The 16,679-nt window shown below is 39.2% G+C and overlaps 2 pseudogenes; both read left to right on the top strand.

Moving 5' to 3' along the window:
• The first annotated feature begins 6,157 nt into the window (after nucleotides 1-6,157).
• LOC119330158 lies at nucleotides 6,158-9,521 on the top strand (annotated as a pseudogene).
• Nucleotides 9,522-14,194: 4,673 nt separating this feature from the next.
• On the top strand, nucleotides 14,195-16,179 carry LOC119330428 (annotated as a pseudogene).
• Nucleotides 16,180-16,679: the final 500 nt, after the last annotated feature.

Raw genomic sequence — 16,679 nt, 5'->3', positions numbered from 1 at the left:
CTCGGAGGTGCCGTACGTTCGGTACTTGGATCGGTCGGATCGTGAAGACGTATGACTACATCAACCGCGTTCTCACAACGCTTCCGCTTACGGTCTACGAGGGTATGTAGACGATACTCTCCCCTCTCGTTGCTATGCATCACCATGATCTTGCGTGTGCGTAGGAAAATTTTGAAATTACTACGTTCCCCAACATAGACATGATCGAGACACCTCTCCGGTCAATAACCAATAGCGGAAGCTGGATGCTCATATTGGCTCCTACATATTCTACGAAGATCTTTATTGGTCGAACCATTATGACAACATACGTAATTCTCTTTGTCCATCGGTATGTTACTTGCCCGAGATTCGATCGTCAGCATCTTCATACCTAGTTCAATCTCGTTACCAGCAAGTCTGTTTACTCGTTCCATAATACATCACCTCATGACTAACTCCTTAGTTGGTTGCTTGCAAGCTTATGATGTGTATTACCGAGAGGGCCCAGAGATACCTCTCCGATACTCGGAGTGACAAATCCTAATCTCGATCTATGTCAACTCAACAAACACCTTTGGAGATACCTGTAGAACATCTTTATGATCACCCAGTTATGTTGTGACGTTTGATAGCACATAAGGCATTCCTCCGATATCCGGGAGTTGCATAATCTCATAGTCGAAGGAATATGTATTTGACATGAAGAAAGCAATATCAGTAAAACTGAACGATCATTATGCTAAGCTAACAGATGGGTATTATCCATCACATCATTCTCCTAATAATGTGATCCCGTTATCAAATGACAACTCATGTCCATGGTTACGGAACCTTAACCATCTTTGATCAATGAGCTAGTCTAGTAGAGGCTCACTAGGGACACAGTGTTTGTTTATGTATTCACACATGTATTTAGGTTTCCGATCAATACAATTCTAGCATGAATAATAAACCTTTATCGTGAATAAGGAAATATAAAATAACAACTTTATTATTGCCTCTAGGGCATATTTCCTTCAGAGAGAAATCAATCAAGATCTATATCGATGGTGTGTATGTATGTGGTTTCTAATGTCACGAGAGATCAACTGTTTTCTGACTAACTGTTGTTTGCAGTGACACTGACAACCTACATATTTGTAGAGGCTTTGTGCGTGTAGTTGATAACCCACAAGTATAGGGGATCGCAACAGTTTTCGAGGGTAGAGTATTCAACCCAAATTTATTGATTCGACACAAGGGGAGCCAAAGAATATTCTCAAGTATTAGTGATGACCCACAAGTATATGGGATCTATCATAGTCCTTTCGATAAGTAAGAGTGTCGAACCCAACGAGGAGCAGAAAGAAATGATAACCGGTTTTCAGCAAGGTATTCTCTGCAAGCACTGAAATTATAGGTAACAGATAGTTTTGTGATAAGATAATTTGTAACGAGCAACAAGTAACAAAAGTAAATAAAGTGCAGCAAGGTAGCCCAATCATTTTTGTAGCAAAGGACAAGCCTGGACAAATTCTTATACAGATAAAAGCGCTCCCGAGGACACATGGGAATTATCGTCAAGCTAGGTTTCATCACGATCATATGATTCACGTTCGGTACTTTGATAATTTGGTATGTGGGTGGACCGGTGCTTGGGTGCTGTCCTTACTTGGACAAGCATCCCACTTATGATTAACCTCTATTGCAAGCATCCACAACTACAACAAAAGTATTAAGGTAAACCTAACCATAGCATGAAACATGTGGATCCAAATCAGCCCCTTATGAAGCAACACATAAACTAGGGTTTAAGCTTCTGTCACTCTAGCAACCCATCATCTACTTATTACTTCCCAATGCCTTCCTCTAGGCCCAAATAATGGTGAAGTGTCATGTAGTCGACGTTCACATAACACCACTAGAGGAGAGACAACATACATCTCATCAAAATATCGAACGAATACCAAATTCACATGACTACTAATAGCAAGACTTCTCCCATGTCCTCAGGAACAAACGTAACTACTTACAAAGCATATTCATGTTCATAATTAGAGGGGTATTAATATGCATATAGGATCAGAACATATGATCTTCCACCAAATAAACCAACTAGCATCAACTACAAGGAGTAATCAACACTACTAGCAACCCACATGTACCAATCCCAAACTTGGAGACAAGAATTGGATACAAGAGATGAACTAGGGTTTGACAGGAGATGGTGCTGGTGAAGATGTTGATGGAGATTGACCCCCTCCCGATGAGAGGATCATTGGTGATGACGATGGCGATGATTTCCCCCTTCCGGAGGGAAGTGTCCCCGGCAGAACAGCTCCGCCGGAGCCCTAGATTGGTTCTGCCTCGTGGCGGTGGAGTCTCCTCCTGAAAGCTTGCTTATGATTTTTTCCTTATCGAAATACTACATGTAGCAGAAGATGGGCATCTGGGCGTGCCCCCCACCCTCATGGGCAGGGTGTGGCCCCCCTCTGGAACTTCTTGCGCTCAGTATTTTTTATATATTCTAAAAATGACTTCCGTGAAGTTTCAGGACTTTTGGAGCTGTGCAGAATAGGTCTCCAATATTTGCTCCTTTTCCAGCATAGAATCCCAGCTGCCGGCATTCTCCCTCTTTATGTAAACCTTGTAAAATAAGAGAGAATAGGCATAAGTATTGTGACATAATGTGTAATAACATCCCATAATGCAATAAATGTTGATGTAAAAGCATGATGCAAAATGGACGTATCAACTCCCCCAAGCTTAGACCTCGCTTGTCCTCAAGCGAAAGCCGAAATCGAAAAATATGTCCACATGTTTAGAGATAGAGGTGTCGATAAAAATAAAATACGGACATGAGGGCATCATGATCATTCTTAGAACAACAACTTATATAATTCTTGTCATATGATCTCTTATGCTAGAGTAACAATTCAATCACAATTTCAAGTATGGATCATAAACTTCATTCAAAACTAACAAACTATAATCTTAGTCATTGAAGCAATTGCAATTTATCATAACATAGGAAAGAGTCAATATAAGAGCTTTTCAGTAAGTCCACATACTCAACTATCATATAGTCTTTCACCCACCCTGGATCCATTGAGATGCGCCGCCGCTCTATGTACCTCATGCCCATCTGCTTATCGACATATGTTGAGCCCTACGGTGTGGGGCTCGAGGTCGTTTTGGGAGAAATATTTGACTTTGAACCCGTTGCGAAACGACCATGGATAGCAACGGGAAGCGCAGTTGTTTGTCGACCGTCTGTTCCTACGGGTCATTCGTTGGAGCCAGATCAGGCATTGGATTGGGTGGCATAGGAGGCATCGTTGATCCCACGGGTTCAGTGGGAGAGGCCAGTGGGGCATCCTGGTCAAGGGCATTAGCATCCCCCTTATTGAGTTGCGGCATGATCCTAGGTCACAAAATTTGGGAAACGGTCTTGGAGCATCGCGCGATCTTCCAAGATAGTGCCCATTGCTGCATTGCCCGACCACTACACCTTGACTTGTTCCACCATCGAACCATCCTTCTGGTGCCACATCAACTACTATAGTTCTTCCACGGGAATTTCTAATTCGTTGGAACATATATGAAGTTCAGGAGCAACAACCGTACCAGGGAGAAGTGCTTGTCAGAGTTGTGGGACATGAAAAACATGATGGACTAAAGCTTGTGGTGGCAGCTTTAGTTTATAGGCCACATTGTTGATCTTCTCGATGATGGGATAATGCCCCTAGAACTTGGAAAAGAGCTTATAGTTGGCGTGGGGGCAACCAATGTCTGCACATAGGGTTACAACTTCAGGAAGACACTGTCAGCCAGCGAAAACTTGTGGAATGAGCGGTTCTTCTAAGCATTGAGCTTCATGTATTGGCAAGCACGGTGGAGATGCTGATGGAGCAAGTCTTGGTCGACCGAATGCTCTTCGAGCCATGTGTGCAACAATGATACCGAACATGTTATATCTGTTGTAATTCCCCAGTGCTTAGGCTCATGACCAGCTTTGAAAGGAGTCATTTCAATAGCAAATTGGTGTGAGGAGTTATACCAGAACTATGTGAGAGGGACCCAGAAGCTCCAGCGGCGAGGACATGCATGAGTGAAACATCGCAAGCAAGTCTCTATACATTGGTTTACACACTCTATATGGCTGTCTTTCTGAGATGGTGTGATGGAAACATCGGGGTCTAGGAGTGAGAAAATAGAGTGGAGGAGGAGGGGTGGAGTGTGGGATGGGAAGGGGTCAAGAATTTTTTGCATGGCGGGCGGTCATATCCAACGTGCCAGACTCGAGGAATCTAAGCAATGAAAGGCTGAGATGCTTCTATACACCCTTTGGAACATCTGGAAAGAGCAGAACCATCACATCTTTTGTGGCAGGTGCATGAACCACATCGAGGTGCCGACCCTGACTTCTCAGGATATCAACTAGAGGGCGATGGCTTTTCCTATGCCGCAAGCCAGCAAGGGTATTGGTTAATTGCATGAGTGTGTGTCAGGGAGTTTTCATCAAGTTCCTTCCAAAACCATATCACCCATGTAAATAAACCATCTATTTTCTTCTTCTATATGAAAAGGCAGTGCTCTCACCGGTTCGGGAAACAAAAACAGTTCGCTTGTAAGGCCAGCTAGTCTAGACAGATAGGAGCAGAATGGAAGAGCCGATGCATTTAGATCTTTCTTTGAACCATGAACTATAGAACAATTTTTCTACGATGTATTATATAAATAAATAAGTGTACAAAGTATTTACAATAGGTACAGAAGTCACCAAAGGCCTAAAAAGTTTAAACATGTTTAGATCGATCTTCGTTCTTGCGATGGAAGGCCAATCACTCAGCAAGCCATCCAAAGTGTAGGTCGGTGCCCTCAGCATCTACCCTATCTATTGAGAGTAAAGCCATAACCTTACCTACTATACACAAACATGTGCTTGCAGCCGCACACACAAACAAAAGCACGGTGCACCTGGTTACTGTTTGATACACATTTTGTGGGTAGCCATACACGTGTGTTGATAGTAAATAGTAATATTAGACATCTTAAAACCAGCAAACAAACCAAATATTTGCACACTATTGGTTACATATACACATGTTCATGTACTCGTTAGATAGTCTGTATTTACAGGTTCAATTTCATACTTTACATCTTTCTATTTCAGTTTCATACGTTACATCTTGCTTTTTCAGTTTCGTACATTACAACCTGGTTTCAGTTTCTTACTTGTACTTCATAAGTTGATAAAGGAATTAATACATGCATGCAAATAGCAGCAACAACAACTAAAATTGTGTATACATGGAAGCCCAAAACTTTAGTTTACATTAACTTTCAAGAAAGACAATCTTTTAAAGTGATCAATTTTTAGAAAAGTGTATTGAGAAACATACAACAAAAGTACAATTATCTAAATCAACATACTTTCTTGGTTGTTCTGAACATGCAAAATGAGGAGATATTCTTATCCACCAAGTATTTGTGACAAGTGTGTTTCTTATATATTTTGATTTGTATTTCTTTTATCAGTCGACTTAGCTATTCCAAAGTGCAAGATACAAAAAGAAGCATCTCACTTGAAACTTAATTAAACAGTAGCATGTATATATGCCAATAAAGTCAATAATTTTATATTTTAAAAACATTATATATCACCCCTTTCAAAAAATTTAGTTATTTTGTTTACTTACGCTTCAATGCTTTCACTATTCTTCACATCAAACGCTTGACAATTAATTAGAAAACATGGAAAATATTGTTCGATATCATGTACCAGCACTTTTCATTAATTCATGGAATAACTTTAAGGTGATGGCTAATTATCTTATTAACATAAAAATCTTTGTTTGAAAGCACTTACTAATCAGATGTTTGAATGTATGCTTATATCGACAACAACAACATATATTTTTCAATTTTACAAAACTATACTATTGTTTGTGAGAGGTGCAGTTTGCTAACATGTGCAAAATATCAATGCCTGACATAGAGACAACTAGACCAATAACTATAAAAGAAAGAGAAAAGCAAGCGAAAGAAGCCATCTAAGGAAGAAAGAAACAAGCCACTGAAAGTAATATGAGTAAGGTTGAATTAGTATATATAAATAGCTATAGGTGTTACCCAAACACATATCAACAATAGTGTCACTAAATTGATTGCACACCTATATTCAAGTCTTTCCATGGAGAAGGTACAACTTTTCATCGTCGGAGCGGGTCCTTCTAGGCTTGCCACAGCAGCATACCTAAGCAAACTCTCTATACCATATATCATCCACTACTAGGAAAAGGGCTATAGATGGAAATGACACTAATGGCGCACCAGACATGTGGTGCGCCATTAGTATATACTAATGGCGCACCATGTGTTGGTGCGCCATTAGTGTCCAAATACTAATGGCGCACCACATCCACGGTGCGCCATTAGTAACAAATTTTTTTTTCATTTTTTTTCAACTGGTGCGCCATTACTAAGTTTTTAAAAAAAAAATCAGAATTTGTTTTTTTTCAAAACTAGTAATGGCACACCGTGGGTGTGGTGCGCCATTACTAGTTTAACTAGTAATGGCGCACCACTCCCAGGGTGCATCATTACTAACTTGGCCCAAAACTTCCACCGAATGCATCCCCCCCCGGACCGCCTTTTCAGTTTAAAAAAATTAAAGAAAATGATGGAAATGTTAAAAAAATAAAAGAAAATAAGTTTCCCATGTGATATGTGGTCTAGTTGTTGGAAAAATTTACAAATATGAATTTTGACTTTATTTGCAAAATCTCTCTGAAATTTGTAAAATGGGCATAACTTTTGCATACGAACTTGGATTAAAAACTTTTCTATATGAAAAATCATCTACTCGAAAAGTTACATCCGACGTTAAACATTTTCAAAATCTCCAAAAACCTAACAGAAAAAAACTTACGGGGCTTTTAAGATCCGGAGGCAAAAAAATTCAAAAAATTTCAAACTTACTAGTGGCGCACCGTATGCTAGGTGCGCCACTAGTAACCGAAAAAAAATTGGTTTCAAATTTTTTTTTGAATTATTTTTCAAAATATGATACGTAATATGATCGGGAAGTTTGAAATATTTTTTTCAAAATTTCATCATACTCATGAACATGAACAAAGTCCTAGACATCAGCAAGGTTTAATAGGATTGATATGATAGATATATCAACAAGTGCCTGTGAAGTGAGGTGGTGCTGGGGTTGAATAGAACTATGAAGTTAAGCGTGCTTGGGCTGGAGTAGTGTGAGGATGGGTGACCTTCCGGAAAGTTTGACCACAGAGTGCGATTTGACCTGAGATTAAGCATATTGACTCGAGATTAAGCCATAGTGACCCGAGATTAAGAAAAAAATAAAAAAGTTTGAATTTTCTTTAAAAAAATTGAAAAAAAATGATTTTTTTATTACTAATGGCGCACTTCTATGTGGAGCACCATTACTAAGTCAGATAGTAATGGCGCACCTCTAGGCATACTAATGGCGCACTACTGGTGTGCCATTAGTATCACGCCACTAGTAATTAGTAGGCAAAACTGGTGCGCCATTAGTAGGCCTTTTTCTAGTAGTGACCGTTGAGCGTGAAGATTGTATTATGTCGTTATGGCAGAAATACACATATGATTGCCTCAAGCTCCACATCGCCAAAGAGTTTTGTGAGCTACCCCACATGGCATACCCAACTGATTGGCCGACCTACCTTCCCAAAGATCAATTTTTAAGGTATATGGAGGATTATGTCAAGCACTTCAATATATCCCCAAAGGTTAACACTTTAGTTGAGTCATGCATGTATGACGAGGTGAGGAAATGTTGGGTTGTCATGACACATAACAAGGTGGATGGCCCAACTATGTATGCATCCAAGTTCTTGGTTGTAGCAACAGGTGAAAATAGTATGGGATATGTTCCACAGATCGTTGGCCTACAAAGCTTTCCTGGTGAAACAATCCACTCATCAAGTTACAAGTCCGGAAATGATTATGTTGGGAAAAGCGTGCTTGTTGTTGGATGTGGGAACTCTGGCTTTGAGATTGCCCATGATCTTGCAGTGCATGGAGCTAACACTTCCATCATTATCTGTAGTCTGGTATGTAGATTTCACGATCCCACTTCTATTGTTTTCTTAGTTTCTCAGAAAAATCATGGTTGACGTCGTACTAAACAAGTTCTTACATGGGTAATTGTGAAGTTGCATGTTATGACAAAGGAGTTGATCCACCTAGGCATGGTACTCTCAACGTGGCACCTTCCACTGAAGCTTGTAGATCTTATTCTTATGATCCTCGCATATATCTTATTAGGTGATTTATCAAAGTATGGTATTGTGAGGCCTAACATTGGTCCACTCACCCTAAAAGCAAAAACTAGCCGGTCTGCTGTCATAGACACTGGCACCACTAAGCTAGTAAAAAAGGTGATATCAAGGTGAGAGGAAAATCATGCTTATAAGTATAAATATATACATACTATATGGGGAATCTAATGGACTAATTTAAAAATATTTTGTGTGGCAGGTATTCGGTCCAATATCATGCATTCGAGGAAATCTCATAGAGTTTGCAGATGGGAATGAGAGGTACTATGACGCTATTGTGTTTGCCACAGGTTACAAAAGCACCGCTAATATATGGCTCAAGGTATATAGACATTCATTTCAATTTATCTCAAAGAACACCATTATTATTATTATTATTATTTATATATAACATCATAGTAATATGAATAACGTATGATGGTAAATAAGTCAACCAAAATTTCTAGCTTAAAAGGACAATCAGTTTCAACTTATAGTCATACTAGTACGCAGGTATGTGCACAACACGTCAAATCTCAATTCACGGATACAAAGCTTGCTTGCTTCAAGCACTGCACCTTGGCATGGAAAGCTTCATCGAGTCAATTGTTGTAGCCGTTCGGTTTTGGATGTAAAGCTTTACATGCTTAGAATTAGTATCTTATACTACAACTAGCTTAAAGAAACTTCACCAGAACTTTGAATTCTCGTTGACACGATTAGTATGCACACTACAAATTCTCACGATCCAGCTACCAATACGTGTGCCATGACCATCATGCATATATTTATTATAGCTGACAAGTGAACTTTATCTACACTAAAAATATAGCGATGGTTCTAGAAATCAGTAGTATCTTCACTATATTGTATCCCGTACTGTAGCTTCAAATCCCAACATTTTGATCCATACCATGGACTTTATGAATGACACACTGCTTTTTGGTGTTGAGATTCAAAAACTTAAAACTCATACACTATATATAGTAGTATAGAAATTTTCTCCAAACATTGTATCATATTTTTTGAAATATTCTTATAAAAATATTTTAATAAATGCAGAACGACATGAGTATGCTAAATAGTGAAGGCATACCCAAAAAAGACTTCCCCAACCACTGGAAAGGTGCAAATGGACTCTACAATGTCGGATTTGCAAGGAGGGGATTGGCTAGTATTGCACATGATGCCAATATTGTTGCAAGTGACATCCATACCAATATAGAAATGACATATTTTAATTAGACTCTCCTAGTACTTCATCACATTTTCTAGATCATTCATCCTAAAAAATGATCTCCGAAAATGTCATAGCTTGGTTTGTTGTTAAGTGTTTATTTTTGTGAAGTTGATTTTATTGAAAGGGATGCAATAATGTATTGTACTTGAAGTATTGTATTGCACTTTTATTATGCCAACTTTTTGTGTGGGGGTTCTATCATGTTGACATGTGTTCAATAATTCAAATGTCTTCAGATATTTGTTTTGTGTTGAAATATATACAAATCTTTATAATGTTGTTTGAGCAACCTTATTAACCTCTACAGGAACTAGTACCAACCGCATGTAACGAGAAACAACAAACTCATGAGTCATAAGAGTGGATTTATTTAGAGATAAACTATTTTGTTGTATTTGCCACAAAAATTCTCTTCAAAATACCCAAGGAGAAGTAAGAAGAAACCAATCACCATATTGTTTGGTACTTTCTCTATGATAACATGAGGTCGTCTTGAGAGGCATGTTACTTTTCTGTAGAACATGAACCACATGGCCGGTTTCAAAAGAAATCTAGGATGGACGGTTTCAAAAGAATATATCTAAGGCTGCTATAGTGAAGGACCTCATTGAGAATTCCGCGGAAGGCATTTTCCTAGGCGAGATTGATTTCAGATTTTTTTTGCCTAGATGAGCTCAATATAGTGCCATTGTGGGTGCCAGCTATAGATTCATAATTTACACTGATCATGTATTAATGGCTATATGTGGTAGTACGAGGTAATCTGGGTGATATAAGGAACACACCCATGATACCAAATGAGATTTAAAATACGCGAGAGTGATGTACCAGTGTTTAGGCCCATAATGCGGGTAGTAACCATAGTCTCTTACCCACACATATACATCATCATGTCCTGTATTTGTATTGTACAAATTTGATATTCATTTGAATGTAGGTATTTTTTGCTAGAAGTGCCATATGGGCATGAACATACCTTACGAACCTATGCGTGTATAGGATCTCTCGGCCTGGCACATAGTCATAGCAAGGTATGTATTTGGAGGAGTTAATGGTGTACAATACTTCATATTCCTATCATATTCATACCTAGAAAATACACCTAGTTTGGTAGCGAGATCAGATAGTATGGTATGGTATTTTATTGTATTTAAGATTGTAAACTTATCGATGAAGAATGCACCTCTATATAAAAGGGTAATCGGTATTGAATCCTATGCCATTGCAACACAATCACAAGATCATCAACGATGTATCTCTAGAGCCCGAAAGTGAGATATGCTTTCTCCAATAAACAGTGACAACAAAATGTATCAGGTTTGCACAGACAAGTATAATGAATCATTCCATTCTATAAATTCTTATTAACTAAACTATTGTATTTATATTAGCAACAAAAAAGGGTAGGTGTCGTGTGGATTATATGTAACATGCTCATTTTTAACTTAGTGAAAACCTGGATTTGGCATGAACTCAAGGTGCCGCTCATAGTAAATCATCCACCACCTCAACACCTGCGTGTAACCAACCCAATGACTCTCGTCCCTCCTCTCATGATTCCACCAAATCATAACTAGCTGATATTTAGCATCTTCTTGTCACTAGTGGTTTCTAATCTGCATGTGAATCCATGGAGACAATGTCACACCACCTTGACTTCCCTCCTGTTAGGGTATCTCCAACCCCAAACAGACAAGCCCATTTATCCGCGTACCTAACGCTAGCCCCGTTCCCAAATGCGCCTACTTTTTCCGCTAAGCCTCGAATTTCATCAATTTCCAACAACCAAAAGCAAATCGATGATACATATAGCACTTCCAAATGATGGGAAGACGAATTGTGCATGACAAACCATTCAACATGTTAGCAAATCAAGGAAAGTTCATACCCCGACATTCTAAGGCCTTCTTGTTGGTGCGGCACTTTTGGCGGTTGCATGCTCTGCGGGTTCGGCCCGGTGGCGGCGGCAGTCGTTGGCTGTAGCGGTAACTCGAAGGTGTCCAACATGGACTATTCTGTGGGTCTAGGAAGATCTATTGTAGCAGCGGCGGGGCATGAGGTGGGTGTGATGGCAACATCGGGGGCTAGGAGCAGGAAAAGAGAGTGGAGGGGTGGAGTGTGGGACAGGGAGGGGTCCGGAATTTTTTGTGTGTGGAACCGGGCTGTCAGATCCAATGTGCCAGACTTGAAGAATCTAAGTGGCGACGGAGTGGGATGCGTCTATATACCCTTTGGAACATCTAGAAAGATTGGAACCGTCGCATCTTCTGTGGCACGTGCATGAACCACACCAAGGTGGCGGCCCTGACTTTTGAGGATATCAACGAGAGGGCAGCTTTTCCTAAGCCACAAGCCAGCAAGGGTATTGATTAATTTGAATGAGTGTGTGTCAGGGGTTTTCGCCAAGTTCCCTCCAAAAACATGTCACCCCTGTAAATAAACCATCTATTTCTTATTCTATACAAAAAGGCAGTGCTCCTGTTGGTTCAGGAAAGGAATATGAGCAGAATGGAAGAGCCATTTGGATGCGTTTAGACCTATGTTTTTTTAACCATAAACTGTAGAAAAAATGTTCTATTATGTATTATATAAATAAATAAGTGCACACAATATTTACAATAATAGTGGCAGCAGAAGTACAATAGTGACATAAGTCACCAAAGGACTAAAAAGCTTAAAACATGTTTAGACCGATCTTCGTTCCTGTGATGGAAGGCCAATCACTTAACTAGCCATCCAAAGTGTAGGTAGGTGCCCTCCTCGTCTACCCTATCTCTTGAAAGTAAAATCCACCCTTTATAGAAAAAACCCTACTACACACAAACACGCGTGCGCAGCCGCACGCACACAAACACAAGCACGACTCACCTAGTTACTGTTATATACAGATTTTGTGGGTAACCATACACGTGTGTTGATAGTAAATAGTAATAGTTGACATCTTAAAACTAACCAATGAATAGTGTGGCTACAACCTAGCCAGCCGCCGCCACTAAAAAAAGCTAGCGTTCTCTACCTCCCGCCGGCGCCGGCGCCGGTCCGTCCCGTCTCCGATGGCCTTAGGGCCATGGAGGCGGAGTGGATCTCGGCCCCTGCCGGTGGGAGGACTCCGTTTTTAGATCTTTTTTCGAGCTTTGTTAGGGTTTGTGTTCTGCTCAGGAAGGCGAGATGACGGCGGCTCCCTGAAGATAGAATAAAGGTCTTCCTGCCTAGCCCCCATCCTGGTGATGCATCTAGCGTCATCGGTGGGCATGTGGAGGTGTGTCTCCGACAGATCTGTCTTTGGTGGATTTGCTCGGATCTATTCATCTTTCGTCTTTGTTCGTATGTTTTCAGGTTGGATCCTTTTGATCTACACTCTTCATCCGCGGCGGTTGCTGTTCTGGTACGTTGGTTTTATGGGACCTTAGCACGACGACTTCCCAATTGTCTACTACAACAAGGTTTGCCCGGCTCTGGCGAGGGAGGGGCGATGACAGCGGTGCGCCTTCGGCTCGCTTCAGTGCTTGTAGTCGTCGCTAGGTGGTCTACGGATCTAGATGTAATTTTTATTATTTATAGTATTCGTTGTACTACCATGATTGAAGATGAATAGATTGGAAGTTTTTCTCGCAAAAAAAGACATCTTAAAACTAGCATACCAACAAATATTTGCACACTATAGGCTGCGTAAACACCCGTTCATGTACTCAATAGATAGTCCGTATTTACAGGTTCAACTTCATACTTTACATCTTGCTATTTCAGTTTCATACTTTACATCTTGCTACTTCAGTTTCATACTTTACAACCTGGTTTCAGTTTCTTAATTGTACTTAAGTTGATAAAGGAATTAATACATGCGTGCAAATAGCAACAACAAAAGCTAAAATTGTTTATACATGGAAGCCCAAAAGTTTAGTTTACGTTAACTTGCAAGAAAGACAATCTCTTCGTAAAGTGATCACTTTTTAGAAAAAATGTATTGAGCAACATACAACAAAAGTGCCATTTTAATTATATAGTAGCATGTACGCATGCCAATAAAGTCAAGAGTTTTATATTTGAAATAACAGCATAGGCACATCTAGTGCATGAATTGATCTATAAAAACAATATATATTATCCCATTTTGTGAAATTCCAGTTCTTTTGTTTACTCATGATTCAATGCTTTCTATTCTTCACATTAAATACTTGACAATTAATTAGAAAAACATGGAAAATATTGTTCGATATCATGTATCAACAGTTCAACACTACTCATTAATTCATGGAATAACTTTAAGGCGGTGGTTAATTATCTTATTAACATAAAAAAATCTTTGTTTGAAAGCACTTACTAATCGGATGTTTGAACGTACGCTTATATTAACAACAACGTATATTTATCAATTTTAGGGAACTATACCACTATCCATGAGAGGCGCAGTTTGCTCACATGTGTAGAACAATGCCAATGCCTCACATAGTGACAACTAGACAAATAACGGTAAAAGAAAGAGACAAGCCAGTGAAAGAAGCAAGAAACAAGAGCCATCTAAGGAAGAAAGAAATAAACCACTAAAAGTAATATATAGTAACGATTGATATTTGTATATATAAATAGCTATAGGTGTTACCCGAACACGTACCAACAAGGACAACTTCAACACAATAGTGTCACTAAATTGATTGCACACCTATATTCAAGTCTTTCCATGGAGAAGGTACAAGTTTTCATCGTCGGAGCAGGTCCATCTAGGCTTGCCACGACAGCATGCCTAAGCAAACTCTCTATACCATATACCATTGCTGAGCGTGAAGATTGTATTGTGTCATTGTGGCACAAACACACATATGATTGCCTCCAGCTCCACATCCCCAAAGAGTTTTGTGAGCTACCCCACATGGCATACCCAAATGATTTGCCTACCTACCTTCCCAGAGATCAGTTTTAAAGGTATATGGAGGATTATGTCAAGCACTTAAATATATCCCCAAAGTTTAACACATCAGCTGAGTCATGCATGTATGGTGAGGTGAGGAAATGTTGGGTTGTGATGACGCATAACAAAGTGGATGGCCCAATTATGTATGCATCCAAGTTCTTAGTTTTAGCAACAAGTGAAAATGTTGTGGGATATGTTCCAGAGATCGTTGGCTACAAAGCTTTCCTAGTGAAACAATCCACTCATCAAGTTACAAGTCCGGAAATGATTATGTTGGGAAAAGCGTGCTTATTGTTGGATGTGGGAACTCTGGCTTGGAGATTGCCCATGATCTTGTAGTGCACGGAGCTAACACTTCCATCATTATCGGTAGTCCGTTACGTACATACATTTAACGATCCCACTTCTACTATTTTCTTTGTTTTTCTGAGAAAAATCTTGGTTGACATTCTATTAAAGATGGTCTTACATTGGTAATTGTGAAGTTGCATGTTATGACAAAGGAGTTGATCCACGTGGGCATGGTACTCTCAACGTGGCACCTTCCACTGAAGCTTGTAGACTTTATTCTTATGATCCTCGCATATGTATTATTTGGTGATTTATCAAAGTAAGGAACTGTGGGGCCTAATATTGGCCCACTCACGCTAAAAGCAAAAAACTGGTCGGTCTACTATCATAGACACCGGCACCACTGAGCTAATAAAAAATGGTGATATCAAGGTGAGAGCAAAATCATGCCTATAAATATAAATATATACATACCATATGGCGAATGTGATAGACTGATTTAAAAATATTTTTTATGGTAGGTATTCGGTCCAATATCTTGCATTCAAGGAAATATCGTAGAGTTTGCGGATGGGAATGAGAGATACTATTACGCCATTGTGTTTGCCACAGGTTACAAAAGCACCACTAATATGTGGCTCAAGGTATATAGACATTTATTATTATTTATATATAACATCATAGTAATATGAATATCATATGATTGTAAAAGTCAACCAAATTCCTTGCATAAAGGAACAATCGGTTTCAACTTATAGTTATACTAGTACACGGGTATGTGCACAACACGTGCACATTTTGGTTCATGGATACAAAGCTTGCTTGCTTCAAGCACTGCACCTTGGCATGTAAAGCTTCATCCAGTCCATTGTTGTAGCCGTTCAGTTTTGTATGTAAAGCTTTAGATTCTTAGAATTAGTATCTTACACTACAACCAGCTTAAAGAAACTCCACCAGAACTTCCAACTCTGTCTACCAGTGTGTGTGTGCCATGACCAGCTACATGCATGAATGGATTACAACTGACGAGTGAAGTTTACCTACATTGTCATATAGTGATGGTTCTAGAAATCAGTAGTACCTTTGCTGGAATTGTAGCCTGTACTGTAGCTGCAAATCCCATCATTTTGAGCCATACCATGGACTCCGTCAATGCTTTTTTGTGGTGAGATTCAAAAGTTTTAAACTTGTACACTATATATAGTAGTATAGAAATTTTCTCCAAACATTGTATAACATTTTTAAAAATAATCTTATAAAATATTTTTATAAATGTAGAACGACATGAGTATGCTAAGTATAGTGATGGCATACCCAGAAATGACTTCCCCAACCATTGGAAAGGTGCAAATGGACTCTATTGCATCGGATTTGGAAGGAGGGGATTGGCCGGTATTGCACATGATGCCAATATCGTTGCAAGGGACATCCATGCCAACATGGAAATGGCATATTTTAATTAGGCTCTCCTAGTACTTCATCACATTTTCTAGATCATTCATCTTGAAAAATGATATTTGAAAATGTCATAGCTTGGTTTGTTGTTAAGTGTTTATTTGGGTGAAGTTGATTTTATTGGAAGGGACGCAGTAATGTATTATTCTTGAAGTATTGTATTGTACTTTTATTATGCCAACTTCTTGTGTGGGGCTGCTATCATGTTGACATGTGTTCACTAATTCAAATGTCTTCAGGGATTTGTTCTGTGTTGATTCAAATAGGGATTTGTTCTGTGTTGATTCAAATATATGCAAAATCTTAATAATGTTGTTTGATGAAGCTTATTAACCTCTATAGGAACTAGTACCAATCGCACATAACGAGAAACAACAAACTAGTAACTCATAAGAGTGGATTTATTTAGAGACAACCTATTTTGTTGCACTCACCATAAAAATTCTCCTCAAAATACACAAAGAGAAGTAAGAAGAAACTAATCACCATATTGTTTGGTACTTTCCCT

Source organism: Triticum dicoccoides, chromosome 7A (assembly GCF_002162155.2).
Source record: "Triticum dicoccoides isolate Atlit2015 ecotype Zavitan chromosome 7A, WEW_v2.0, whole genome shotgun sequence".
In the NCBI taxonomy this organism is placed as follows: Eukaryota; Viridiplantae; Streptophyta; class Magnoliopsida; order Poales; family Poaceae; genus Triticum; species Triticum dicoccoides.
Note: the sequence above shows the minus strand (reverse complement) of the source record. Positions and strands in the feature narration are given on the sequence as shown.